The following is a 21,833-nucleotide window of genomic DNA, read 5'->3' on the forward strand; positions in this document are numbered from 1 at the left end:
GATCTCTCCCACATCTGCATTCCTTACCCTCAATAGGTGTTGTTACTACTCCTGAGCTTGCCGTCAACCTGGTCCTCCTTGGAAAGTTTGAAGTTGTAAGAATAATGGTTCCACTTCAGCTAGCACTGGACTTCAATACTGTTATTGCTGGTAACTGCAACATGATTGAGATGCCACATTTCAATTTGCAAGCGCCAATGCATGTAGAAAATTGGATTTGATCAGCATCTGACCAGAAGCACCCTCACTCTGCATACACAGCCAATGATGAAATCTTTGCAAATCCACACTAAGCAGCACTTTGCAATTGGCTGTTTCATGTTTTTGTCACAACAATGCTCTTGTGTCCAGCAAACAGGGATCCCATGCTTTCACCCATTAAACTTTTCCAGCCATTTCTAGCCACACTCTGCTACTAGAGAAGGAAAAGCGATGGCTATGAACACAGCTCATGGTGCATGCTATCAACACCAGGCTCACAATCCCCTTGATTGTTTATGCTGGCCTAACAGGACTGACAACAGAACAATCCCCTGACTGTATTGGGACAGATCCCCCAACTGTCAACAACTCAACTGGATGACTGTATGTGGTGAGGCTCCTAGACAGTATGCAGACTGTACCCATGGCTGATAGTATCAGGACCCCATGACTGAAAGTACGAACACCCCCACCCACCCACCCCATGAGGACCAGGTCCCACCAGTTTTCAATATGGCCATTTGTTTGAATGAACAAGATTGTATTGCTACACGGACAGCTAGTAATGCTGTAGGTGTTAGACTGACGCCTTGTGTTGTTCAACAAGATGTTCACCACAACCTACAGGACTGTCCCATTATGACAAAGACAAGAAGCAGCCTGTTAATGGGGCTCAGCAAAAGAGCACCTCAATGTGACAATACTGATAGCCTCTGGTTCTGGCATCATGGCATGGAAAGGCAAGGCACAGTCAGATGCTGCGAGCAGGCAAGTAGGTAACAGCAAATAGCCCTGTGGTTCAGCCTGGTCCATTCTACGAAATGGGTACCTGTTTCTGCGCTAACAGTGCCCTCACTGCAGCCACTTCAATGCTAGTTGCCAATGTACTCGACAATGCTATCATGTGCTTCCAGTGTACCCTGGCAGTGTACCAGAGAAGTGCCATGGTGATTGTAATGGGTTGGCAGATGCCAGTGTCTATGCATAAAATGTACATGTAGCTGGAACTGTGCACCATGCCCTGAGACGTTGCTCAAGGTCCAAACTGGAGGTGATTTGGAGCAAGAGCCAAGCTGAATCCACCAGCTACCTGCTCAAACTTCCTCATGCAGTTTTCTTGACATTGAGCTTGTTTGGTACACTAGGAGGCTGAATATTAACTAGAAGAATTGTGGTATTAACAAGCATTTAACACGCTTGTCAATTGCCATCTCACTGCAGTGTAACAAGATATCACCATGATCTTGTGAAAAATATAAAAAATGAAGTGAGTTGATCTCAATGTCAAGACAAGCCTCACCAGACTTCTCTTCTGATTCTGCTACACACCTTGACAAAGCTGACATCGCAGACCCTTATATGACTCCACACTGGGTAATTATTTACTTAACTGCAGCACAATGCTCCAAACTCTCCAATTTAACTAGATACTTCCTGCAGATTCAATCTAATCTTCCTGTAATTAAAAATAATATTAATTGCCCTTCCAGCCACCCCTATTCCTGTGAAAATAACTCTGTATTTCTTGTCTCTCCTTGAAACTTTACTTTCATATCATTGGCACTACCCTGAAGATACACTGTCTAGGGCTTTAATGTTCTCTCTATAATAAGATGTCAAGTCTTTTTTATAAGTTCATTATGAGCTCTTTATCTTACAGTCTTTATCTATAAAGCCTCCCAACTATAGGCCCTTTCCATGGTTTTATCAATAATGCATTCATTCTTCCAGATAAATATATTTGAACTTCACTAATGTATCCTTCTGTGTTTTTTTTCCTACACCTTGTTTCTTTCTCCTAAAAAGATATCAACACAAATTTGCACATGCCTCCTCTCTGCTAACTATATCAACTTTAAGCTGCTCACAGTCCTCACCATTTAACAAATGGAATCAACGTCAAATTCTAAATTCTATTATCAGTCTGAGTCATCTATATATCAGGGCCGGGATTTTACAAGCTGCAGAAAAGGAACAGTGCCTGCCATTTGAGATAACAAAGTGTGGAGCTGGATGAACACGGCAGGCCAAGCAGCATCGTAGGAGCACAAAAGCTGACAAAACGTTTTTTTGTTGCTGACTCTTGAAAACAAGATTGCTCAAACCCAATGCACGGTAAAGCACAGTGCCACCAAGAGAGCATTTGTGGTGTAAATGAGAACAGGAAGCCAGGAGGAGCGAGGTTGCTCAGCTCATCAGATTGAAGAACCTTTACCAAGACACAATTTGGAGTTGAACTCCAGGATCAGGCTTGGACATGTGTGGACCACATGCCATAGGATCAAGAGGGAAAGTAGCAAGTGGACTACCATCACCCTGCTGACCTGTCACTGATAAAGTCAGAGATAGAAGATGTCAAGGGCAATCTTCCCACACTGAAGGCAATTGAAGTCATTATTAAATTTAGGGGGGAAAACCGATTGATAGTCACACTGCAACCCACAAAGACCCTTTAAACTTCCCTCAGCAGCATGGGCTACTCCCCCAGAAAGGTCCCTCGCCATGGCCTCCACAGCTAACACACACACAGACACAAAAACACACACACACACACACACTCACACTCACACACACGCACACAAGCACATGCAAACACATGTGCGCGCACACACAAATACACGTGCGGACACACACATCCGCACACACACACACACACATCCGCACACACACACACACACACAAACACACATGCGTGCGCGCACATGCACACACACACACAAACACACATGCGTGCGCGTGCATGCACACACACACAAACACACGTGTGTGCACACATGCACACACACACATCCGCACACACACGCACATACACACACACACGAACATGTACACACATGCACAAACACACACACACACATCCGTGCACGCACACACACACACCTGCACACACAAACACACACACACACACGCGCACGCACACACACACACACACACACACACACACCACCCCCATCCCTGACTCACCGTGGCCAGGTCACTTAGCAAGCCTGACCCAGATACCCATGTTCCAAGATCTGATCCACTTTTACTTCTCTTGAACCTGTTCCATCCTCACTGCTTTGAGTCCTACTGCAGTACAGTAGTGACCAGTGCTTCCAGTGATGCTGCTGAGACTGAAAGAGCTGCCAGCCATCTTTGGCAAATGGGGATCTTTTGACAGAAGGCTGTCTGCCTTTAAAAGCAAGAAATCCCTGATGACAGATAGTTAACTTTCTGTTTGTCATTTAGTTCTGCCTGGATTTCTGAACTGGCTGTGGCAGGTTACCAGAGGCATTCGGAACAGGGGACAGGACCGATCCCACTGTGATTAAATTCAGCCAATAGACTCTAATCCAAAAAAAGTATTAATTATATTTATATCCTATCTATAGAGTAGAATAAATCTTAAGGATTAAGAGAGAATGGTAAAACTGACAAGTTAAATAAAATTAAAAATTTCCAAAGTATTTAATTTCTGAGAAAATGAGACTCTACCCTTGTAAAATTAAATTTTCAAGGCTACAAGAGATTGTTTAGCAGCAGTCAGTAATTAGAGTAACATTAAAATGCTTTTACCTTAGAAAGCACCTACCCTAACATTGTGGATAGTTTCTCTGACGATAATGGCACGGTGGCTCAGTGGTTAGCACTGCAGCCTCACAGCACCAGGGACCCGGGTTCAATTCCAGCCTCAGGTTCAATTCCAGCCTCAGGTAACTGTCTGTGCGGAGTTTACACATTCTCCCCGTGTCTACGTGGATTTGCTCCGGTTTCCTCCCACAGTCCAAAAATGTGCAGACTAGGTGGATGGGCCATGCTAAATTGCCTGTAGTATTCAGGGGTGTGTGGGGTGTAGTGGGATGGGTCTGGGTGGGATATATGAAGGGGCGGTGTGGACTTGTTGGGCTGAAAGCCTGTTTCCACACTGTAAGGAATCCAATCTAATCTAACAACAGCAACACTGATAATATTAATTGTTATTACCCTCCGAAATTGACAGCAACTTTACCAGACTATAGATTCACAGAATGAAACAGAAATCCAGAAGTCAGTGGAAAATCTTGTATTAGTGAAAACTTTCAAAATTTGGTATTAATATTGCACAAATTGTGGGAAATTTATGTCACGTTGAGCAAGGTATAAATGGATTTTGAACAATCCACTAAACTGCACAATTATTGCAAAACACTGTCACCGGTCTTGAAAAGCTACTTTTCTATTTGATGAGTGTCAAACGTCTCATTTATAATTAAAATAATTTCACAGTTTTTTAAAAAAGTATCTTTTTCCCAAACTAATCCAATCAACATAATTTCTTTCGCTAAAGATTTAAAGCAACTGAATTCAAAAGTGCTTTTAACTTTATTACTTGTGAGTACTTCGATATCATTGGCTGCTTACCTGTTTAATGACAAAACTGCTGCTGCTTGCAATGAGATTCCTCTGATTTGGCACCAAATCTAATCTCTGTCAGGAAAGGGCAAGCCTGTGTCATAGAAACAGAAGATTTTTGTGGGCAGTTTTCTTTGAGATCAGCAACAGGCTCCTTTACTTCACCACTGATGCCTTAAAAACCTGGCTCCTTATGGTATCTGTAATGAACCCTAGTGGGAAAATACCTCAAACACACGCAATTGCATGTTTCAAGCCTATCTGCAAAGACTACTTACAATTTACCCTGTGCCGAGAGCGGGGTATTTGTGACAGCAAGCTCCAGATCTTCACACTTTCTGGATGGCAAGGGGGCATCATCAATCTTTTCTTAAAACAGTTGAAAGCTGATAGCCACACCATTATTCTCAAAGCAATATCCGGGCCAACAAAAATAAAAATGGATCCTCACTAACCTCAAAGGTAACTTTGACAATCTAAGCAACATATATTTATTCTTACCCTTGGCTTTATGGTCATTGACCAACCTTGAAATATGTCCCACTGATTCCATGCATTTGAAATTAACATCTCATTATTCATCTTACTAAAATCCTTCTAAACATCTACATCCACCACATTCTGTTTAACCATACAATCAGTTTTATTTTTGTAAACTTTATAATATTTCACAATTATGACTTGGCTTTAAACGAAATGTGCTGATTGCCCTGGATTGATCAATGCAATTTAAATGCTTTCTAGTTTTGTCTCAAAAAATGCATTTTAGGAGTGTGCCTTCATCAGACATTAAGCAAGTTGATCACAAGAGACCTGATGTATCCTTCTCACACAATGATGTTACATTGACTGTTATGAAACTGTTGAAGAGAGTCAAGAAAAATGACTTCCATTTATCAAGTATTTTCAACACAGAAAACATCTCAAGTCTCTTCACAAAGGATTAAGTGCCTCTGAGGAAACTAGTGCAAGATAATTTCCACCTCTGAGTTATTTTCAATGTTCTGATATAATCAACAGCAATTTTATAAGGCAAAGTGAACATTAGAGGCATATGAACAAAGCACAGCTAGATTCCTTTTATGACATTCTCTCCCAGGAAATGTTTTCTTTCAACAGTAGTTTGGCTGAGATCCCACATACCACAGGGAGAATAGGAACATGTCCCAGCAGTCCGCGATGAGTAATTCAATACACCAGCAGATCATGCTTTTTTTATTTTATATCTTCCTCAGAATTGTATGATTATATAATAGAAACAGCTGAGAAGAGAAAACTGTGGGGCAAACAACTTTTATGTATCTTTTATTAACTAACCATGTGAATGTATAATGACTGCAATCGGTGACTTTGTACGTAGGCATACGATAAAATGATCAGATTACTGAAATGATGTTTAATTTCTATGACAACAAAAATATTATTGAACTTAATCAACTTAAAATACTAGATTCCGTCATTGTGAGAAATAGGTATTTCTTGATTTTGCAAGATAACCATTTAAGCATCACTAAACAACGCAGTGTGGAGCTAGAGGAACACAGCAGGCTGGGCAGCATCAGAGGAGCAGGAAAGTCAATGTTTCAGGTTGGGACCCTTCTTCAGAAATTAGGAAGGGTCCCAACCTGAAACATCAACTTTCCTGTTCCTCTGATGCTGCCTGGTCTGCTGGGCTCCTCTAGCTCCACACTGTGTTGTCTCTGACTCCAGCATTTGCAGTTCTTTCTAACTCCTAAGCATCACTAAAGGCCTGTTTTACTTCTTGTGCTTTTTGCATCAGTTATTCACTAACATGGCTGATATACAATCAAAAACAGCTGAAAATTCAACAGTTTATACATAATTACCTAACATCTGAATTTTAAAAGTCTGTTTTTGCTGTTTTGTAGCACGGAACTAGAACTGATAATGATTTTTTAACCTGCAATTAAGCTAAAGAGGGGATTGAATATGATGGAAACTGATGGAAGAACAATTAGTGGTGATGCAAGAGCAGGAAAGGTGATATAGTGTCCACACTGTTTGAGTAGGATCTGCAGGCAAGAGGTAGCATTAGTGGTTTGCAAGAAGAGCTAAGTGGGAGCATCTGTGTGTGCATGATGCTGTCTATACTGACAGCTATAGTCCGTGAGCCTTGCTGAAGGGCATGTGCAAAGGCAGATTTAGAATGATTGGTGACTTTTTAAGTGTGAAGGAGCAGAGAGGGAGGATGGTAACACTTATCCTTGTGGAGGCAGAAGATCTTTAACCTTCCCGCTGCACTGATGTGTGTCGTGTTTTACCTGGCATACAACTGTGACCCAGGCTACTACCCAACGTCATCTCAGGTCTTTGTCAGCAAAGGAAGGAGCTGACTTCCTTTTCTGGGATGTATCCATAATGTAGAGCCTTGGGTGCCAAGTGTGAAATGCGGATCTTGTGCTGCAGAGACTGCAGTGGCATGCAGTTGGACTTCAGGCACAGCACTGGGGACTTGAATGCAGATGGTCCCAGCAATAACAAGTGCTTTCACTTCTCATGACATGCCTCACCACAGGCCAAGCACGAGAGAGCCAGGATGAATAATTAAGGAGATGAAGAGCAGAGGATGGTGAGAAAGGTCATTGTGAGCTGTGGCAGACCAGGTGCCATGAATCTCACTCAAAAAAACACTGCCTGTAATCAAGTAAATTCAACTATCTTGAGTGTACAATTTTATCCTGTCCCAGCAATGTGGTCTACCATAATGCATGTAAAATGCAAATAGTAATTTTCAAGCATTTGAGATATTTTGATCATACACCTACCACTTGAAATCATAACGAGTAAAGGAAAATCTGTTTTGTCGCTATGCAGTAATTATTGTACATTGGAAATTCATAAATATTTTGAATAGTTGAATTAACAGATTAATAAAAGTGGAAAGTCCATTCTAAAAACATCAGTTAAGTTTCTATTTTGTACATTGAATTTTTGTTCAGCACCGGGTCAAACTATCCTAGCGTCACTCTATCATGTGCAGTATATCTGAATTCTGATCACTTAATCTAGCTCATAAAGATTTATATATCATTAACCTTGAGTACAAGGTATGCCTGCCAATAAAAAAATCATTATCACTTTTATAGCATTGTATGTAAGAGTGCAGCAAACTGTCTTCTTAGCTTTTGGTCAAAGGTCATCATCACCATTTTCAATGTAATAAGTAATTTTTGGTTTTGAAGGCAGGATTATTGACCCACTATGGAAGAGTGATGAACCTTGGAATCATATCATCCCTTGGACCAAATGTTCAGCCAGATAAAATTCAATACATCGTAGTTAAATTGCATAAAATCCTGGGCATCTACTTTAATCAACAGTATTATCCCTCAAGATGGTGGCAGCTGAGTAGGCAGCGTCGGGGCTCAGTGTTGGGTTCATCCTTTCCCTCTGCTTCTCTTTTTGTTCTCTTTTTTCCGTTTTCTTTTTTAATTTTCAAATTTTTTTAACCCACCTCGGGAAAGGCAAGTGCTGCAGCAGCTGAGGGCCTGGAATGTATCAGGCAGCGGCTGGTGGACCCAAGCCAAGTGGGACCGCCAGCCGTCGCAGGGCCAGAGCAGAGCAGCTGGCAGTGTGAGTAGGTGGAGAAGTTGGCCGGAGGACTGCAGCCCAGAGCGGTCAGCCTGCCAGAGATCTGAAGCTTAGCAGTGCAGGGAGAGCGAGACCACATATAAAAAGCTTGCAGCATGGACAAACTGCTGGCTATAGATGATTGTAATGGTTAACCTTTAACTTTTTTTATCTTCCTCATTTATATTATGAAGAACTGTGGCGTAGAACTTTTAGCTTTTCTCCTTATTGCTATTTTTGTACCTAATCTATTTTAGTGCCTAAGATTTGTATCTTTGTACCTAAGGTGGTGCCTTGTGTGGTGACATTGTACACAGTTCACTGTGCTTTGCACTTGAGGACACGTGACAATAAACCTCATTCTAAATTTTATTTCATTCAATTCTGTTGATTTGCAATCATTCTTTGTTCTTTTTAATGAATATTACATGCACAGTACCATCTAATAGTTTTCAAACTCAAAGTAAACTAAATTGATTCAGTAATCTTAGGATTGTACAGAAAAGGAGACATTAAGCTATTGTGCCTGTAACAACATTTTTTTAAGAGCAAATCTACACTGTCCCAATCTCTATGCTTCCTCCATAGCCGTTTAGTTTCTTTTAAATATTTATCCACTTCCCTTTTAAAAGCTGTTATGAATTCTACTTCCTACACTTTGTTCTGGAAGCAATTTCCTGTCACAAGATTGCAGGTTAATTGTCATGAGAAAGTTGAGTTCATCTGACAGAGAATGAATTCAGCCTTATTTGAATGTAGGAAAATGTATCAGGTTGGTTAGATGATCTGACAAGAATATATAACATGATTAATTAGTTGGTGAAGAGAATCAATTAGCTGAGTTCAGATATGCAGACATAACCACATTCCCCTGACTAAGTGCTGATAGGAAACATAGCCTTGACCAATCCAGTTAGAAAAGCAAATGAAGACTGTAAAAGCAGAAGTGAAAGCAGACATGACAATCTATGTTTAAATGTAATGTAAACTGAACTTAAAATGAACACTTAAGCTACCAGACATTATTGTGTTAGGATAGCAACAATAGCACCAATTTATGCACATAAAACAACCTTAAAAATAACATCCCAAGGTGCTTCATAGAAGGCTGCATGGTTGCTCAGTGGTTAGCACTGCCACCTCTGAGCGCAAAGTACCTGTGTTCAATTTCACCCTTGGGTCACTCTCTGCATGGAGTTTGCACATTCTCCCCATGTCTGCACGGGTTTCCTCTGAGTGCGCTGGTTTCCTCCCACAGTCCGAAGATGTGCAGGCTAGGTGGATTGGCCATGCTACATTGCCTGTAGTGTTCAGGGATGTGTAGATTAGGTGGATTGTAGGGGGATGGGTCTGGGTGGGATGCTCTGAGGGTCGGTCTGGGCTTGTTGGGCTGAAGGGCCTGTTTCCACACTGTGGAGTTGCTATGATTCTGTGAAGCAATTATTGACCTAAGAATGGAAAACTATTAAGATAAAGGGGATGAACTTAACCTCATAATTTTAAGAAAACAGTCTTGGTTCCGATGGCTTTGTGCCAATCTAATCACCCTCTCTGATGAAGGGTCTAGGCCCGAAACGTCAGCTTTTGTGCTCCTGAGATGCTGCTTGGCCTGCTGTGTTCATCCAGCCTCACATTTTATTATCTTGGAGTCTCCAGCATCTGCAGTTCCCATTATCTCTAATCACTTGCTCACACCACTTTCTCAAGGGCAACATGAACAGGCAACAAATGCTGGCCAACCAGTGATGACCACATCCCATGAACGAATTTGAAAAATATTCTTTACTTCAGGTACAGTTACAATGTTTAAAAGACATTTGGATAAGTACATGAATAAGAAATGTTTGCAAGGATATGGGTCAAGTGCAGTCAGGTGGGACTAGTGAAGTTTGGGACTACGGTTGGCATGGGCTGGAGGGTCTGTTTCCATGCTGGATGACCCTATAACTCTAAGCAGTTAAGGAATCAGTCTCAAAATGTTCTTAAATTCCTATGTGTTTTGTATAATTGAGATGTGTCAGTGATCAGAACAATGGCAAAGTAAACTAAATGCAGACAATTTTAAAATGAAACAGAAAGAAAGTTTCATTGCCTCTTGTGCTTGAAGTATGATCTTTTTTAAGCAGGACCGAGAGTCTCACATGGTGTGTTGCCTGTTCGGTGCCAGGGTAAGGGGTATCGCTGACCGACTTGGAAGGATCCAGTCATTGTGGTCCACATCGGAACAAACAACATAGGTAAGACCAGGAAAGAGATTAGTTCAGGGATTATCAGGAGCTACGAACGAAATTAAAGAGCAGGTCCTCAAGGGTTACAATCTCAGGATTACTGCCAGAGCCATGTGCAAACTGGTGTAGGGACACAAGAATAAGGGAAGTAAACATGTGGCTAATGAGTGGTGAGGGAAAGAGGGGTTCCTTTTCATGGGGCTCTAGCATCAGTATTGGAACAGGAGGGACCTGTACCGCTGGGAAGGTCTCTACCTGAACTGAGCTGAAATCAATGTTCTACGAAAAGAGCAAATAGGCTCATCAACAGGGCTTCAAACTAGAAAATGGGGGTAAGGGAAGGGTAAAGCCTCCCCCAGTCAGAAACAAAGCAACAAGTTAACATCTGTAGTGGCAAATTCAATGGTGTGGAAAAATATTTTTAAAAATGATGGAAAAGGAGAAATCAGAAGAGGTTATTAAAGTCTCCAGCACAGACACAAACAGAACAGAGTGTTTAGTAAGGGTTATCAATCAAACTTCAAGCACACTGGATAAACGGCTGACAATGAGAAGAGGGACAGTTAATACAGGTCTGATGGTGTTCTAACTGAATGCAAACAGTATAAGAAAGAAGTAAATGAGCTTGAGGCGCAGATCGAAACTGGCAGATATGACATGGTCAAGGAGACATGGCTGCAAGGGGATCAGGATTGGGAGCTGAATGTCCAAGGATATACATGTTATTGAGAAGATAGGCAGGTTGGCAGAAGGGGTGGGGTTGCCTTATTAGTAAGAAATGTAATTAAAGCAATAGCAAGAAACAAGGTAGGATCAGGTGGCGTAGAATCTGTGTGGACAGAATTGAGGAACTGCAAAGGTGAAAAAAAACATAGTTGGCAAAGTTACGGTGATCATGGGAGATTTCAACATGTGGGTGGCCTGCGAAAATTAGATTGGTAGTGGATTGCAAGAAAAGGAATTTGTGGAATGTCTACGAGATGGCTTTTTGGAGCAGCTTATGGTGGAGCCCACTGAGAAACAGGCAATACTGGATTTAGTGTTGTGCAATCAGGTAGACTTGATAAGGGAGCTTAAGGTGAAGGTGAAGGAGGTAGTGATCATAATATTGTTACATAATAGTGATCATAATTACTCTGCAATTTGAGAGGGAAAATATACAATCAGAGGTAATCGTATTACAGCTGAATAAAGGCAGTTACAGACACATGAGGAAGCAGCTGGACAGAATTGACTGGAAAAGGAGCCTAGCAGGAAAGACAGTGGAACAGCAATGGCAAGAGATTCTGGGAGTAATTCAGGAGACACAGCAAAAATTCATCCCTAGGGAAAAGAAGCATGGTGCAAGGAGGATGAGGTAACCATGGCTGACTAGGGAAGTCAGGGATAGCATAAAAGCAAAAGAGAAAGCATGGCAACAAAATGTGAGGCTGGATGAACACAGCAGGCCAAGCAGCATCTCAGGAGCACAAAAGCTGACGTTTCGGGCCTAGACCCTTCATCAGAGAGCTAAATCATATAAGGTGGAAAAGGGCAATGGGAAACCAAAGGACAGGGAAGCTTACAAAAACCAACAGAGGGCAACAAAATAAGAAATAAGGAGGGAGAAGATTAAATATAAAGGTAAGCTAGCCAGTGATGTAAAGGAGGACTGTAAGAGTTTCTTTAGATAAATAATGGGCAAAAGAAAAGCAAAAGGGGACATTGGACCACTGGAAAATGACAGAGGAGAGATGGTAGTGGGGAACAAAGAAATGGCTGAGGAACTGAATAATTACTTTGCGCCAGTCTTCAAAGTGGAAGACACGAATAATATTCTAAAAATTCGAGAGGAGTCAGGGGCTGAGTATGGTGGCCATCACTAGGGAGAAGGTGCCAGAAAAACTGAATGGCCTGAAGGTAGATAGATCACCAGGACCAGATGGCCTACACCTGGGAATTCTTAAGGCAATAGCTGAAGAGATAGTGGAGGCATTAGTGGTGATCTTTCAGGAATCGCTACAGTCAGGGAGGGTCCCAGAGGGCTGGAAAGTCGCTAATGTGACCCACCTGATTAAAAAGGGAGTAAGGTAAAGGACTGAAGATTACAGGCCCATTAGCCTAACCTTGGTCATGGGTAAGATTTTAGAGTCCATTGTGAAGGATGAGATTTCTGAATACTTGCAAGTGCATGGTAAAATAGGGCAAAATTAGCATTGCTTCATCAAGGGGAGGTTACGCCTGACAAATCTGTTACGATTCTTTGAAGAAATAACTCACAGTCAATGGATGTTACCTACCTGGACTTTCAGAAGGCCTTTAACATCTGCCGCACAGGAAGCTGATGAGTAAAATAATGGCCCATGGTGTAGAGGCAAAGTAGCAGCATGGATAGACGATTGGCTGTCTGGCAGAGAGCAGAGAGTAGTTAAATGGGTTGCCTCAGGATGGCAGCCGATGAAACATGGTGTTCCGCAAGGGTCAGTGTTGGGACCACAACTTTTCACTTAACACATTAATGATCTAGATGAAGGAACTGACGGTATTCTGGCTAGGTTTGCACACAGTACAAAGACAGGTAGAGGGATAGGTAGTTTTGAGGATGTGGGGAGGCTGCAGAAGGACTTGGACAGGTTAGGAGAGTGGGCAAAGAAGTGGCAGATGGAGTACAATGTGGGAAAATGTGAGGTCATGTACCAGAAGTCTGAAGTGTAAAGAGGCTTGAGAGTTCTAGTCCAGGATTCTCTCAAAGTAAGACCATAAGACCATAAGACATTGGAGTGGAAGTAAGGCCATTTGGCTCATTGAATCCACTCCGCCATTTAATCATGGCTGATGGGCATTTCAACTCCACTTCCCTGCACTCTCCCCGTAGCCCTCGATTCCTTGTGAGATCAAGAATTTATCAATCTCTGCCTTGAAGACATTTAACGTCCCGGCCTCCACTGCGCTCCGTGGCAATGAATTCCACAGCTCCACCACTCTCTGGCTGAAGAAATGTCTCCTCATTTCCGTTTTAAATTTACCCCCTCTAATTCTAAGGCTGTGCCCACGGGTCCTAGTCTCCCCGCCTAACAGAAACAACTTTCTAACGTCCACCCCTTCTAAGCCATACGTTATCTTGTAAGTTTCTATTAGATCTCCCCTCAACCTTCTAAACTCTAATGAATACAATCCCAGGATCCTCAGCCGTTCATCGAACGTTAAACCTACCATTCCAGGGATCATCCGTGTGAATCTCCGCTGGACACACTCCAGCGACAGTACATCCCATGAGGGGCCCAAGTAAACTTGAAGAGCGAGTCAGTAGGTAGGAAGGCGATTGCAACTTTGGCATTTATTTTGAGAGGACTTGAATATAAAAGCAGGGATGTACTTCTGAGGGTCTATAAGGCTCTGGTCAGGCCACATTTGGAGTATTGTACGCAGTTTTGCACACCGTATCTCAAGAAAGAAATCTGGAGCGGGTTTGGAGGAGGTTCATGAAAATGGTTCCAGAAATGAAATGCTTAACGTAAGAGGAACATTTGAGGACCCTGAGTCTACACACAATGTAGTTTCGAAGGATGGGGTGGGGGGGGAATCTCATTGAAACTTACAGCATACTGAATGGTCTGGACTGAGTGGATGTTGGAAAAATGTTTCCATTGGCAGGAGGGACTAGGACCCGAAGGCACAGCTTTTGAGTAAAGGGAAGACCTTTGAGAATGGAAATAAGGAGCAACATTTTCAGCCAGGGAGTGCTGAATCTGTGGAATTCACTGCCACAGAAGGTTGTGGAGGCCAGGACATTGGGAACATTTAAGACGGAAATAGATAGGTGCTTGATTGTCAAGGGGATCAAGGGTTATGGGGAGACTGTGGGATAATGGGGTTGAGACACTTATCAGCCATGATTGAATGGCGGAGCAGACTCGAGGGGCTGAACGGCCTAATTTATGCTCCTATGTCTTAGATCTTATAGAGATGTATTAATAATTGGATTAATGCTGGCAATTTTCATAAGGTCAGTGACCTTTCACTGAGGTCCCAACAATCTACTACAGCATTAGAGATAACAAGATGTAGAGCTGGATGAACACAGCAGGCCAAGCAGCATCAGAGGAGCAGGAAAGCTGACGTTTTGGGCCCAGACCCTTCTTCATAAAATTCTACGACAGTATTAGATCAGTTTTCCTGCTGTTCCCCCATCACCACTATTACAAATAAAGTCTCACTTATAAATTTTTCAGGGAAGACTGACAGTGTGGAACCTAAAGAAAAGAACTCAAGCACAAAAGGAATATATAGCCCGAAGGTACAGCACCAGAACTGTTCAAGACGTTTTGCAATAGCGTGCTATCTAAGTGTATGAGTTTATACTCTGCATTTGCACAAAGTGTAACCAAATAGCAAAAGCAGCTAGAAAGACAACACAATTGCTCTAAATCAGAAGTATTCCTAGGCTTATATGTAGTTATATCATTAGTTTGAAAAGTCCTGGAAAGTTTTCAACAAATCCATTGGGAATTTGAATTGGATGGTGGGTGTGAGGAACATTTTAATTAATAAGGCAGGAGAAAAATTGTAAGGAAGTATAATGAACAACTTGGAAAATAAAGTATGGTTTGTGCCAAAGGCATTAAGGAAGCAGAAAGACATTGACAGACAGGATGGTTTTAAAAACGCCGGGCCTATCCATGAAGGCAAAAGAAAGGCAAACAAAGGCAGTCGAAATCAAAATGTAATTACAGTAATAAAGATAAAATACTGCAGATGCTGAAACAAAAAATAGGAAAAAACACTGGAGAAACTCAGCAAGTCTGGCAGCTTGTGTGGAGAGAGAAATAAAGGTAATCTTTCAAAGCCAAAATGACACTTCTTCAGGATTGAAAAGGGCTAGAAAATAGGTGGTTTTTATTCTGTTGGTAGAGAGGGAGGAGTGGAATAGAGGGTGAATATGCACAGGGCAAAAGACAAACACAGTGCTGATGGTGGTAAAGGACAGATAGAGTTGTGAGGAAGGGTCACCGGACCCGAAACATTAACTCTGTTTCTTCCTTCACTGATGCTGCCAGACCTGCTGAGCTTTACCAGCAACTATGTTTTTGTTCCTGATTTACAGCATCTGCAATTCTTTCAGTTTTTAGATTGAGATCGAAAATGAAGGCATGAAAAGGAGAAAATGGTCCTTCTGCTGACAACAAAGCAAGACATTAACAAGTCACTGTCAGGATTGGGGTTGGGAGAATGTCAGAAAAATGGACAAAAGAAAGTCATGCTGTGAACTTGCAGAATTCAATATTGGTCCCAGAGGCTATGAAGTGCCTTTATGGAAAATGACAAATTGTTCTTCCACCTTGCACTAAGCTTCATTACAGCAGGCCCAGGATGGAAATGTTGACAAAAGGAGCAAGCTGCAATATTGAAACAGCAAGAAGCTGTAAGATTGGGGTCACTCTTACAGGCAGAACAGAGTTGCTCCGCAAAGCAGTCACCCAGTCTACATTTACACATATCAGTCTAAATGAAACCACTTTGAGAAAGCGAATGCTGTAGACTAGATTAAAAGAAGTACAAGTAAAACATTGGTTCATCTAAAAGATGTGCTTGGGTCTTTGGTCAGTGGGGAGAGAGGAGTTGAATGGGCACGTGTTAAATACCTGCGTTTCAATGGTGGTGGGGTGGGTGTAGGGTTAGAAAGTGTTAGGAATGACACCACAGGAGACCAAGGTGTCATGGACAGAACAGCCGTTGCAAAACTGAAACATTACCTCTGTATTTCTCTCCACAGATGCTGACAAACCTGCTGAGTTTCTGCAGCACTTTTGGTTTTTTATGTGCAGAGTTTGCTTTTAAAGCAGAATATAAGAAACAAAACCAGCAAACAAGAGCCACAAATTTAAAAAAATGAAAATTATGCTAGCAGATGTAACAGAAAAATTGCCTTCTGTTCTGTGATTCTGATTCCATGGCTACAGTTAGGCTAGAAATGTCAATTAAACACTCCAGATTTTGAAATTTGAAAGCTATATGAGAAAAGAGAGAAGTAACAATGTGAGTAAAATTAAAATCATAGAGCAAAAGTGTAGATTTAAACAGAAAATTAATCACAACACAATTCCTTTGAATTAAACGAAGAATAGTGAGTGCTGAGTCATAATATTGTGGCCAAATTTTGAGCCCATCAAATAATAGAAACACAACAAAAAATTAACTTTCTATGAATGCTTGTTTGGCATACAAGAACAGTAGTCAAACTTGCAGATTTCATGATTTGAAAGTAGGAAGGAAATGTTTAAAATGAGAGTGGCTTCTTTAATTTTATCCTAAGAATTTTTTTTTAGTTGATATATATTTCAGTCCCAGCAAAATACTTACTGTAGATAATAAAATGAAACAAGTTGGTGACCTGAAAGTGTTATTTAATTAGATTTTTTTCAGGACAAAATTATAAACAAAAGAGCTGATGATAAAAATACCTGATTAGGTAAACCAAGTTATACTGAATGAAAAGAAACTCTTCCTAATCATATGGAAGGAAAATAGCCTGGACAGAGATAGCAGCCTAAGCCAATCCCTTGGATTAAAGTAAATGTGCAAGCAATGTCAAAAGAAAGTTAATGACTTTCTGTGCTCCACAAGAGTAAGTCTCAACACCTTCTCTCTGCTACCTCACATTCCCTCAGTCAACACACATCTAACTCTGCCTCTGTACATATATCTCACCAAGGTTCATGGACTACATGCTGCATATCGGCTCAACAGCTCTCACCCATCCACTTGCCCAAACTACTAACCCTTCCTTCCATTCCACATTTTCTACCCATTCACTGGGAATGAGTGACTGCCTCGCCTTCACCTGCGTCATCGCTAACACCTCTATCATCATATTCAACACTTCCTATTGGATCATTGCAGGAGTAAGTGGATCAAAACCTCTGAAAGGATGAAGACCAACAGATAGAGATGTAAAATGGGTACTAGACAATAAGGTCCTCAACCCATGTGGGGAGAACATTCTGGATCTGGCTGGAGAAGAGGGAAACTGTTCACGTGGGGTCACAGACAGATCTATCAGTGACAAAGTGAGTGAGCTTCAATATGCAGTGGTGCTCATCCATTAACACCAGAACTAACTGATTTTCATCCTGAATAATCTTTCACCCTTCTTCACAACAAATATTCTCCCTTCTTTGCTACTTGCACCCAACAATCCATTGAAAGAAAGAGACTATTACCATGTATCCTTAGCTTCATGTCCACCTCTCCTCAACTCTTAGAGGATACACTGGCAAGGCTCTCACCTGTATCCTCCTCGAGTTCAGGAAATTTATCCGTGCTAGATTCTCTCATCTGGATTAGTGTCAGAAGCATAATCAGGTGAGTTCATTCGCAACTCCACAACTTGATGAGGAAGAAAACCCGCAGCTCGCTGGAACTATCTCCACGAAGTGGTTGGCTACCGCTAGATATGTGCACAGACCTGTATCCATCACTTCAACCTTAGGTGTTACAGCAGCCGTGACAAGGCTAGAAAGGTCAAGGGGCCTCACCCTTGCTTCTTCCTCTGAGAGAGACAGGGTGGAACAGTAGATACCAAGAAGCAGTATGAGCTGCATGCACGCACCCCAGAAGTTTCCTCTCAGAGGTGTTTGCCCCCTCTTACTTCCCACTGCCCGCAAAGGTCCAAGCTAAGGAGGGGCAAATCAATTTCATCAGGCCTCAGCTCAACCATGTTTTCCAGGCCAACAGTGCCAACTCCAGAACAGGATCTCTCTACCCCTGCTGTTGGCAGAGGAATTGTACTTTGACATAGTGGTAGGGAAACAAAGGGAAAAAAACATATTGGGGGAACCCAGGTGGCATGAGTGATGCATCATTGTAAATAACATTATACTTCTATAAATATATGTTCATCTACACTTTAAAATTGTTTTATCTAGTCTCTTTGCTGCTGTAAAACCTGGTGAAGTTACACCCACATGAGAGCTGAGCAATGTATTCAGACATCCTAAAGATGAAGGAAATATTGCTCATCTTCACAAGTGACAGGAACCCTTGAACCATGACACTGTTAACTGTAGCCAAGAAATTGCACTTTAATGTAGACAGCACTGAAGCCACAAAGAATGCACATGTCCTGCATTGATCATCTACAATTACACCCACCTTGTTAGTGAAAGCACAGAAAGAATGGTGATTCTACATTGCTCTGAGGGTCACATTTCATTCTCTCTTTTAGCTTTTGGTGGGAATGTGTTGCCTTTCCAGGCTGGCAGGTGTTCAATGAGAAGTTCATAGCTCCGCCGCCCATCACTGCTCAGTGGCCTGCTAAGACAGGCTGCACAAAGTGCTGCCTCTCCCAAGTATAACACTGCCCTGCAGGATGTTCAAGCATTTCAGGGCTACACAGCTGTCTACATGTCATCTGAACATCAAAGCCGAACCAATGATGGAAGTGTGAATAGTGGGTCCATCAGGCAATTAAGCTTGTGTCTGCATAGCTTCATGTAGTTGACTTGACAGGGGGCCAGTTGATGTAAAATACGCAATGATCATGATTGTTTCAGGTCAACGTTTTTAATGTTAATTGTTGCCAAAAGAATGACCTTTCAGTTTTATCCAATTTGATGGCAGATGATTAATATAGTTATCCTGAGCAATGCTTCACATATAAAGAATTAGATTCTACCCCTAAGAGAAAAGCAATAGCTTATTCTGCCAACTCTGTATTCTGTGGCAAGTTTTCCCTGTGTTTCCCTGTGTCACTTGCAAGCTCCACCTGAGATGAATGATAATCCTCTCGTCCTTTAACTTGGCTCATGTGTAACTGTCTCTATGTCCCTGATGACCTTGCAGCCTTCCTTTTCCATTCAGCTCCTGATATAAATTTTAATGTTCCCAAATTAACCACTGAACCCATGGCTTTGCAAATTGCTATGCTGTTGTTGGTCGTATGCTCTCCTCATCTTGGAGCCAGAGTGGTTGTGACTTGTGACAATTACCTGCCACCTACACCCCCACCCAGCTTCCTGCTCCTGTTGTGTACTATGAGATCTCATCCTTCTATCATAAATTGCCTGTCACTGTAATCGACTATCAGTGACCATTCTAATTAACTCCAACTCTAGTTTTGAGCTTCCCACTTTTCCAGGACACTGAAGGCTGCAATAATGCTCAAATACCACCCAAACAGACCACTGCCCGCCACCTGGATTGACTTGATGGCACAGAGCACAGCCCAAGCCTCATAATTGCATCTCCCCAGCACCCCAACTAATGTGGCTGTAATCTTGGCCTGGTTGCAGTTGGTCAGCAGAACTGACCACAGCCCAAGCCCCAGACTGCAAGGTTACTGATCCCAGACTCTTGTCAGACCAAACCTCAAACTGAGATCAGAAGATACCTCTGACTGACCTCCTTTACTCCCCTAAGGACTAGTTCCCTTTGGCTTTCGGGTGTGACCATTTGGTTAAAGGACATGCAGTAAGTTTGCTGATAGCCACTGATAGTTGATTACGGTGACAGACAATTCAAGACGGAAGGTGGGAGATTGATGTAGCAGAGTGCCATCCGGCAACATGTACACCCAGCCCCAACCCCTCCCTGCCCCTGATTGTTCAATCCTCTGATCCAAGGCAACACTCTGCCTTCCTGTCTGCATTAAACAGCAGTGCAAGCCAACAAGACTGCCATTAGAACTGAAGAGTCTATGCATTAAGCAGCATTGGAAGCAATAGCAGTGGACAGCCGGTAAGTTGGAACTGAAGATGCTAAGTACTAAAATCTCATGAAAGCCAGAGCACCTGGCAGTCTCCAAATAAGCAGAAAGTGAGTGACTTTAAGAAAATAAGCACAGAGCCATAAGATGCATCCAATGTAAATGCATGAGATGCATGTGGGTCTCTGCAGCCACAGAGACCTGGCAGACACATGAAAGTCAGATGTGTCCCTGAGCTCCAAAGTGAAATCCTGTTGCTCTGAAAGCAACTATAATAATGTGGTGATACTAGTGTGTTTGGCAATGACCGCTCATGTGGGTAAAAGTGGAAGAGGTAGGTGTCCATGGAACATGCAGGGAAATAGTGGCGACGGTGAAGTTGGTTGAAGGAGTGGAGAAGCAAATAGCAAGCCACTGCTGCCAGGTAACCATTCTGACTGTGATATTGGGAATTAGTGCTACCTAGTTTTTCAGGAAAGGAGAGGAGAATTCTGAGCTGCATAGAAGTAAGGTAATGAGATGCATATTAATGGAAATTATGTGGTTGCCATTCATTGGTGAGATTCAGAACTCACAATATTTTTCTTGTCACCAGGAGTCTGTTATTTCCATTTTCGCTTTATGGTCCCAACTTTGTCAACATTGCCCACACTACACAAAGCAGTGGAAAATTCTGCCCTCAGAATTTGATAGATCGAAATGCATTTCAGTATTGATCAAAATGAATTGGAGTGGCCTGGAAAGAATTGTAAAGAAAATATGACTTACATTTATGCGACATCTTTGATGACCACAGGTTCTCCTAATGTGCTTTACAGCCAATGAGTTGCTTTGAAGTGTATCATAGCTATAAAGTGGAAAGCATGGCAATGTACTGCTGTACAAAGTGGCCCCTAGCACATTGAATCAGCTCATGCTTCTGCCAGCCAGTTCTGAGGGAGGAATTGGAAGTGTAAGGGCACAGATCAGATGACAAATGTTGGGATAAAATTGTGACAAGCTAGAGGGAGATTGCACATTTTTCAAACTATCAAATTCCAGAGGGGCTGATGGTCCTGAAAAAGTTGTAAATAAGCCCATAGTATATTTGAAACAGATGCAACTTGAAGGGTATTAAAGATCAACAGAATATATATATATATTATGCAGGTAGTAAAGTACCATAAGTTGCTCTCTCATGGGTGTGGAATGCAAATATTTCAACAGACATTTCCTGAGAGCAAATTTAGCAAAGTTAGCCCAATTTCAATTGCATATGGAACTCAGAGCCTTGGAGGCAACAGGTAGCATTCTTCAAACACATCTTAGAATTATTCAATTTAAAAAATGTGAATTTCCCACTTCCATGACTTTTTGTGCCAACAGACCTCAAGGCCTAGTCACACTTTACTGTGTTAGAAAACACATTACCAAATAGTACAACTCTGTGAGGATAACACTAAGAAATCTGTTAAATCTTTTTTAATGTAGCATACATGCTAGTTTTTAGTGTCTGCACTGTGCTGATGAGGGCTCGGGTGGATATGTTTTAATTGGAATGTTTGGCAGAGCATGTTCTGGCCATTCTGTCTATGAGAGGAGACATCATCTCAGTGACCTGCAATATCAACAACTCTGCCAGTCTCTCTGCAAAAGTAGTAATTCCCCTATAAAGAACTTGTCCTTTGTTGGGAATACATACCTATATGAACAGGCTATATCTAGGTTGCTGGAAGAGATTAAATTATTTGGATATTTTCTGGATCCTGTAATTTTTTGGA

The 21,833-nt window shown here is 41.9% G+C and overlaps 1 long non-coding RNA gene across 1 annotated transcript in view; it reads left to right on the forward strand.

Annotated features, from left to right (window-relative positions):
• Positions 1–15,596, forward strand: part of LOC125454635 (uncharacterized) — a 90,443-nt gene extending 74,847 nt beyond the window's left edge. The window contains exons 3-4 of the long non-coding RNA XR_009446152.1: positions 10,290–10,400; positions 15,493–15,596. This is a non-coding gene — a long non-coding RNA (uncharacterized LOC125454635). The remainder of the gene's footprint in view (positions 1–10,289; positions 10,401–15,492) is intronic.
• The last annotated feature ends 6,237 nt before the right edge of the window (positions 15,597–21,833 follow it).

The sequence above is a fragment of the Stegostoma tigrinum genome, chromosome 9, assembly GCF_030684315.1.
Source record: "Stegostoma tigrinum isolate sSteTig4 chromosome 9, sSteTig4.hap1, whole genome shotgun sequence".
Classification (NCBI taxonomy): Eukaryota; Metazoa; Chordata; class Chondrichthyes; order Orectolobiformes; family Stegostomatidae; genus Stegostoma; species Stegostoma tigrinum.